Below are 8,565 nucleotides of genomic sequence, written 5' to 3' on the forward strand. Positions count from 1 at the left end.
CTTAATAACTATATAAGCTCTCTGTATCTCAAATTCCTCACCCATCGGCTTGATGATATTTATACAATAAAACTGTTCTCAAGATTAAATAAAGATATAAAACTGTGCTATAAACTGCTATGTCTCATACAAATATAGAATAATAATTTTCCTTCTTAGAGATCAACACTCTTAGAAAGAAGACTACAGTTTACCAGGTTCTTGGATGGGGCCTGGGGTTTCTCATGCATTATCACCCTGACAAGAACTGGGCAATGATGCTGACAATGATGGTTCATTCTTGTGGGTCACATTTTGCTGACTGGATGAAACATTGGGTCTGTTTTGTCCCATTAAGCCATTTAAAAATCAAAGCAATACACAAGGTCACTGACCCTTCTCCAGTTTAATAAAAAAATACTAAACATAAGTAACTCCTCTCAGAACTGAGAAAGTAAATTGCATTTCAATTCATTTTCTGTGTCATCTTCTCCAACTAATATGTAGCATTTTCAGTGCATCAGTCCCTACAGACTGGACAGTGGTGGGAAAGATTTACCAAGCAACATCAAACAGCACAGAATCAGACCTTTATGGAAGTACTCCAATAAGTACTGATAACCAGCCACAGACCTACCTTCGTATAGTGCACAAACCAATATATTCAAGCTGGAACAGAAGAACCTTTGGGATTGTCTATCATGTGGTTCCTTAGGTCACAGATGATGAAACTGATGACCAGAGAAACAAGATAGTAGCAAAACTGATTTTCCATTTACAGTGAAGTTTGAGTTCCAAAACCAGCCTCAAGAAAAGACCTAAAAAGGAAATTATACTCATCAAAATATATACAACCTAGGAACTGGTCAGGATCACCACCAACAAAACCTTTTTTACCCATTGGTACTGCTCCAAAATATTTCAGCACTAGAATTCATTCCATATATCATTTAAAATGTAGGGCTTACTTTCAAAATATAGCCTCTGGAGTTGATAGAAGAATCATGGAGTATATCAAAGCTTTAAGTTGCTGTGAGAGAGGCAGTGAGGGAGAATGAGGTGCCTGAATCAGCTACTTGTGTCAATTCTAAAATACAGAGGACAAAAGTTTGTTGTGGGATGCAGTTTCCTCTTTATCCTTCTTCACGACAGTAAAGATAGGGATGAATCATTCATTCCTTTACCTGCACTATAAATCTTAGCATCATGACCCATGATAGTGCTCCCAGAACACAAACTGAGAGAACGGGGGTGGGGAAAAGAAACGTCTCAGGAAAACTGCTTGAGACATATGGGGTTCAACACTGGTAAACTTTTCTTGCAATTAGGGGAGTCCCAAGGCTGAATTCTCAAGTAGGTAAAAATTTTATTTTATATCTTTTTCTCCTCTTTCCAAGACCTTCTCTGAGGACTTCGTTCCCCCACTTTCTCTCCCTCACCGCCCCCTAGGGCTCCTTATATTCCATTCATTCCATTTTTATGGGGTCAGGGTTCTTTCTGTTAGATCAGCCGTAGGAAGATCAAATTTCTGCCAAATTATAATACCCCTCAGCTATATCTTCTTTGTAAATGATGACTCCCTATAAAACCAAGAAACCTTCAAAAGCCAACCAAATGAGGTTTGAATGGAGGAATCTTAGGCTGATAAATGGATAGGATGTCCCCTTTAGACAGTGTGGGAGAGTGGGATTTCCTGCACCCCAGAACCAAAAGCATCTGCAATAGCAGCTGCTTCTTTGTTGGGTTCCAAATTTGTAGGATTTACTTTAAAACAAAAAGTCCATCAGTAGCATTAGCACTGACTTCATCAAAACTAGAAGAGATCCTGAAGAACAACCCATAGGCCATAGTACTACTTATGCTCCAAATTAATTAAGGTTCATGAGACCAAAGAACTAAACTAAGGAAAAGAGTAAACCTCACCCTCATCGGCTCCTTCTAATTCAGGGCCTTTGCACCTGCTTGCATTTGCATGAATTCTTTCCCCAAGGATACTCCTCAGTTCCTACTTTCGCCTCACTAACGCCTACTTATCTTTCAGTGCTCAGGTGACATCATGGAAGAGTTCCAAGATGCCGAGAAGAGATCATCTTCTCTTCCCACTCTAAATTGCTTTGCTTTACCACTATATATAAATATATATATAGTCAGATGACATTAACCAACTCCACATATGTTTATTTATAATAATCATCTAAGGGGGATCATTCACTCAGAATTTTACAAGAACAATACCATCTGTTGGCAACAATAGTGCTACATCATAGAGCAACAACTCTGTGAAACTTAAATCATTTGAAGCACAAATCTACATAACAACTCAAAGTTCCAAGCATCAGCTTAGCAACAAACTTGGAAGCTAGTTCACTTCTAAGGCAGTATGTGTTGGTATGTCTTCTTATGTTGGTATGAAAATCATTGTACTGTAAAGATCTTGTTAAGTGGAAACAGAAATGGAAGTGTTTTCCAAGAACATATATCTGCCATAATGCCAGATCAAATAATAAAATAATTCTTGCCCTATTTTATATATCAGAATTGCCTATTTAAAAAAGCTCTCCCAACCTTTCCACTAAATACTTATAAAAATTTTGGACAAAAATCATCTAATAAAATAAAATAAGTACATGATGTCAGTGAAATGTTCAATTGGGATTCTACAATGCGGATTTTAGCTAAGCATTGTATTCTGCCTGATTTAATGTCATCTTACGGAATAAAGTTACTTTTACTGTTCTTTATTTGTTTACTTTGACATCAAAAGAAAACTGCAACAAATACATAGGAAGTACCTGTGTGGAATGGTATGGTGTGCTGCTCAGATTGCCCTTCAGAAATGAGGAATTTATTTCCCCAGCTTCTGGCAGTACTGCCAGAGCATGGCCCTCTGCCGTGAGCACTCTTGGAAGATTGTCTCAGCTGAAGAAACATGCTTTGCCTAAGATCATGTCTACTTTCAAAAGAAGCTCCTATCCAGGCCAGGCACAGTGGCTCAGGCCTGTAATCCCAGCACTTTGGGAGGCCAAGGCACGCAGATCATGAGGTCAAGAGATTGAGACCATCCTGGGCAACATGGTGAAACCCCATCTCTACTAAAAATATAAAAATTAGCTGGGTATGGTGGCACATTCCTGTAGTCCCAGCTATTCAGGAGGCTGAGGTAGGGGGATCACTTGAACCTAGGAGGCAGAGGCTGCAGTGAGCAGTGAGATCACGCCAAAAAAAATAAAAACAAAAATAAGCTCCTATGCAATCCCAAACATTGCAGGGATATAAAAGCCCAGACACCTTACCCCAACTCTAAAGTGTCATCCCAGATCCAGAGCTCCCCATGGGACATGCTGAGGTCTTCAGCATGATAAATCTTCCTATGTTGGTATGAAAATCACATTTCAACTTCTTTCTCTACAGAATTCTGCTCTCTTCTTCTCGCTTCCACTGGTATTGATCCCCAGGGTGCTTCCTAATAAATGTCTTGCACATTAATCTCCATCTCAAAATCTCCTACTGGGGAATGCCACCTACAACAGCCTGGAAGTGAAAGCCCTCAACAGTTACAACTGAGTAGGTGTCAATAGAGAAGTGGCTGAAAATTAAGGGCCTGTTAACTGGAACCTCAGCTGCTTCTTCCTGTCCAAGGGCTTTGGTTTGTGTGGTTGGAAGGTTGAGGTGAGTGAATTTCTATGAGGGAAATTTCCTAGGAGTCCACTTTCTAGTATACAAATGTGTCTTGTTAAATAATGATCTGAGTGCTAACCATTCCCTAGGTGAAGGCTTTGCTACCAGGAGATATGTGACCTCTAGGCCTTTGAGCCTATGGTTGTCCCTTCCAAGCCATCCTTGGAACTGATCTTTGCCCTCTCTGTAGCTTCTGTCCCTCTGGGCTGTTCAGCATCTCCTGGGATAGAAAGTGTAGGAACTGATGATTTATTAAGCCAGTTTACTTTTCTATGTATCCCCTCTAACAAACTGAGAATGGAAAAGAATGACACTTTTAGTTTATTTCACCTCTCATTCAAGAGAGTCCAGAATATTGACCTTTCAATATTGTATGCTTTGGTCTCATGTTATTTTAATAATGCAGTTTTTATTAGTATGGTGCAGGTGTCAGAACATTCTATTCATACAATTCTATACTTGAAATAAAAATATAAATTTAATTACATTATACTACTAACACCTGTTTGATTATTGTATTTTGTTTGTTTCTATTCCCTTTCAGTCTCTCGCCACTATTAGAACATTTCCTTGAGAAAATTATTCTTAAAATTAAGCTAAAAAATATCAAATCCCTTTGATATGCACTCAGGGGTATGCGTACCAAGGGAAATAAGGAGAAAATACTGATTTAAGATGAAAAAAATGGGAATGACTTTAGTTTGGGCTAAAGCACAAAAAAGAAGAAAAGGGAAAGAAAGGGTAGCAGTATTGCAATATGTTGAACTGAAATTGTTGCATAAATATTATTCATTCACAATTTTTAATGATTTTTAAACTGACAGTCTATAACATTGCATAATAGCTTATTTAATCTTTTTTATTAAAAATTATCTTATTAAAGATTATTTCAGTTCATTTATATTTTAAAAAATACCCCATGCAAAAAAAAAAAAAAACACTTATGAAAATGGTACTTCTCCCAATATTCTCAAAAATTGAATATTATGTGTCAGGTTCCTAAATGCTCCACATACAATAAAACAAGGAAATTTTTACTTTTATTACCCAACTGGAAGATGAAGTAAACTGAGACTAAGAAAAATGAGGAAATTTGCTCAAAGTTTCAGTCAAGGGATTTGAATTCAGGTAGTCTACCTTGCAGTTTAAAACACTCCTCATTAGGACATGATACTGTCCCATCTGATGGAAGGTCTAGAGCCCTGGGGAATGTGTCTAGCCACGATGAAAAGCCAATCAGAGTTTGTGGGTTTGGAATTTGAAAGAGAATTCAGACCTCTTGGCATTTGCATTCTCTTTGTGGTGGACAAAATGCAAACTTCTATTTGAAAAAAGGGAAAGAACATGGTCTAAATGGCTTCAAGGTTTTTGAACATCAAACAGTTTTTACCAAAGAACAGTACAATCACTGAAGTGTATCCAAATAAAAAAATACATGGATTTGACAGCAATCTGATTCACAAAATACCCAGAGCCATTTCGTGATTGTCATAGTTCCAAGTTAAATAGAAAGCTCTGTGTTGTATTCTTCTCTCCCATTAATTGATTCCTGACTGGGTATTCCTGATCTTCCAAAGGCATGCCAGTGGGCACACATGGGGAGCTTCATCATTCAGGAAATGATGTTGGCAGGACCCAGAGGTTTGGCAGGGTGAGTGGCTTGGGGGCAGCCCTGGCTGGAGCTGCCTCCTCTCATATGGTCCAAGTCAGCAGCACCAACTGAAAGTAGGCACTTTCAGTCTGGAAATTTCACAATGGGTGATTTTTTTTCCCCCAGTCTTTCAAAGTCTGTGGATGAAGAAATGGGCAAGTAATTTGTGCTTGCAACTTGGTAGTGTGGCAGCTAGGATCAAAGTAAAGGAAATTGTACCAATTGTCCACTTGAATATGAAAAAAGTAAAGAAAGCCCAGCCAACTCAATCAAATATTGCTTTTTTTCTTTCAATTCTTTATTTTTATAATTCAGAAGTTTATGTTTTCAATGGCTGGGTAGAAAAGTGGCAGAAGTGGCAAGATTTTGAGATTGCTACTAGAAAACCTGACTTAGAAAGCAGGAGACTGAACTTTTTATTATGTTAATGCCAATGAGGCATAATTCAAATAATCATGTCAAGCAAATTTAGGCTTTAATGACTTACAGAACACTGAGTTAGAAAATAGTTCTTCTTCAACTTGAAGAAGAAACTAGAGCCAGGATGCAGCTGGAACATAAAAACCTCACAAAACACATTACTTATCTTAAAAATGAGAGAGCTGAACCACCTTCTCCAAGGCTCTTCCCCATTCTAACATTCCATGACCCTATTTTATACTAATGTATGTGTGGAGCTGAATAGGTCACTTTATCTTTAGTCTAAAGGCTTTTGATAATGCATCACAGAGTCCACCAGTTCTTAGATGACTCCTGTTAAAGCTCTGATCTTGTAGAACATTCCAGACCCCAACGCTGAAAGTGAGATAAACTAGACTTGACCCAGATCTGACATTGGTTAGCTACATGCAATTGGCAAGCAACTAGTTTCATTTCTTAATCTGGAAAATGAGACTAATCTTTTCACTTCTAATATTTGGTTATCAAATAATCACCATTTGTTATTCTTATCACCCTTCATAAAATTACGTTAAATATTGTTTTAATTATTTTAATATTTCTTGAGGTAGAATAATGTTAAGTTGGTTTTAATATCTTTAACATCAAGGAACCTATGAAATATAGGCAGCATCCTTAATACCATTTTCTTTAACACAGAAATAATGTGAGATTAAGGAATCCAAGAATCAGCGCCTTACATAGTTTGGCTGTGTCCCCACCTACATCTCATCTTGAATTGTAGCTTCCGTAATCCCCAAATGTCATGGAAGAGACCCAGTATGAGGTGACTGAATCATGGGGGTGGTTACCCCCATGCTGTTCTCGTGTTAGTGAATGAGTTCTCAGGAGACCTGATGGTTTTATAAGGGGTTCTCCTCCTTTTGCTCAGCACTTTTCTCTTCTACTGCCATGTGAAGAAGGATGTATTTGCTTCCCCTTCAGCTGTGATTGTAAGTTTCCTGAGGTTTTCCAAGCCATGCAGAACTGTGAGTCAATTCAACCTCTTTTCTTTATAAATTACCCAATCTTGGGTATTTCTTCATAGCAGTATAAGAACAGACTAATACAGTGCCTTAAAAAATATATGTAAGTCATTAACAAGTATTTGAAGATATACCTTCTGGTGATAGATGACATATCAGTTAATTGACAGAAGAATTTAGTCACACAGTTTACCTGGCATTGTTAATTAATTGGAAAGGAGATGAAATCAAAGATGTTGCTGAGGAAGAATTAAAAATCAGGCAACAACACATATAAAAGTCCTCACTTAGCCAAACTCTGTCACCAGCTCATATTTGTGTATTGAATCTCATTCCAGCAAGAGCACTATCTATTAATTTGAAACACCATTATGTTTTCTATGAAAACAACTGTATCCTAGAAAACAAAAAATACCCCAAGGTTCTATACATGAAATACTAACTGTAATTTACTTGTGATGAATAATTAGTATGTTGGAGAGGTTGGAAACATTTTATTCCCAGATATATTACATGACTTGTTTGTATCTTCTTGTACCCTAGCTTAGTAAAGTTAGTGATTCAGATTTATTGTTCTTAATGTCTCCTATAAAGTCTTTATCTAAGTTTACTTAAGCTCCTAAATCTTTGGAAATGGAAATGAGAAATTTCACCTACTACAGATATATATCCTATACTTTAATCCATGGAACTCAGACACCTTTCTAACATGACCAAATTCTCATTTACTTCATGCTTAAATGAAAATACTCCATATTTGCATGCTTTAAAACTCCAGAAATTGAGGCAAATATTGACTGCTCTGGATAATAATTGCTCAGAGACTAAATGATTCATATAATCTCACATAGATTATAGTATATTTTGAGGACAGGATCAGGTTTTTCACATTTTATCGAGTCCTTTCCACTCTCTGAGCACCATTCATCCAAAATTTCCCCAACACAAATATTGCATACCTTGAACTCTGTAAATGAGGCAGAGTGAATAATAGAATTGGTATTTTAATTTCCACTTCATATATGGTGGAAACGTTCATGTGAGTTTTGTCATTGCTCAAAACCCTCTAGTGGCCTCTCATACCACTTACTCAGAGGAGAAGCCAAAGCCTGTGATCCTTTAAGTCCCCCCCTGTTTAGCCTTTCTCCCCTACCTGCGGTCCTGTGCTCTTTCAAGGCCCACTCCACTGCTATCGCAGACATGCTTCTACTTCAAGTCCTCTCCAACTGCTGGTTCCCCAGCCTTTTTTTCTAAGGCATTCCTGTGGCTGTTCTGTTTCCTTGACTCCTTTAAGTTCTACCCAAACGTCACATTCTCAACTAGGCCTTTTCTCTCCACTTTTTCAAGAATTTTATCCATTTTCCCACATTCTCTTTTTGATACTTAATCACCACTTGATCTATTGTACAGCTATTTTATTTATTTCTTTCTACTGACTGTATCCTGCAACTAGAATGTAAGATTCATGAGGGCATAGATTTATGTTTCTATTTTTTCACAACATATTTAGCACTTAATAAATATTTATTGAATGAACAGATGCATTTCTGGAGGTCCATAATTATAATTTAAAAAGAGCATTTACACAAACTGGCAATAAATAGGTAGAGTCAGCACCCTTGTCTCCCCTCATCTCAGGGAAGGATTAACTCAGTCCTTCTCAATATCAATTTCAGTAAGTTTTCTCTTTTACCTACTAAATCCACATTTGTGCTCCTTGGATAATATTCATCAGAATCAACTTGAATCTTTGTTGAAAATGTAGATTCCTAGGTCCTAGTTCGGGTCAAAATCTTTGGGCAGGGGATGGGACATCTGTAACCTATATATATA

The sequence above is a fragment of the Colobus angolensis genome, unplaced genomic scaffold, assembly GCF_000951035.1.
Source record: "Colobus angolensis palliatus isolate OR3802 unplaced genomic scaffold, Cang.pa_1.0 Scaffold535, whole genome shotgun sequence".
Classification (NCBI taxonomy): domain Eukaryota; kingdom Metazoa; phylum Chordata; class Mammalia; order Primates; family Cercopithecidae; genus Colobus; species Colobus angolensis.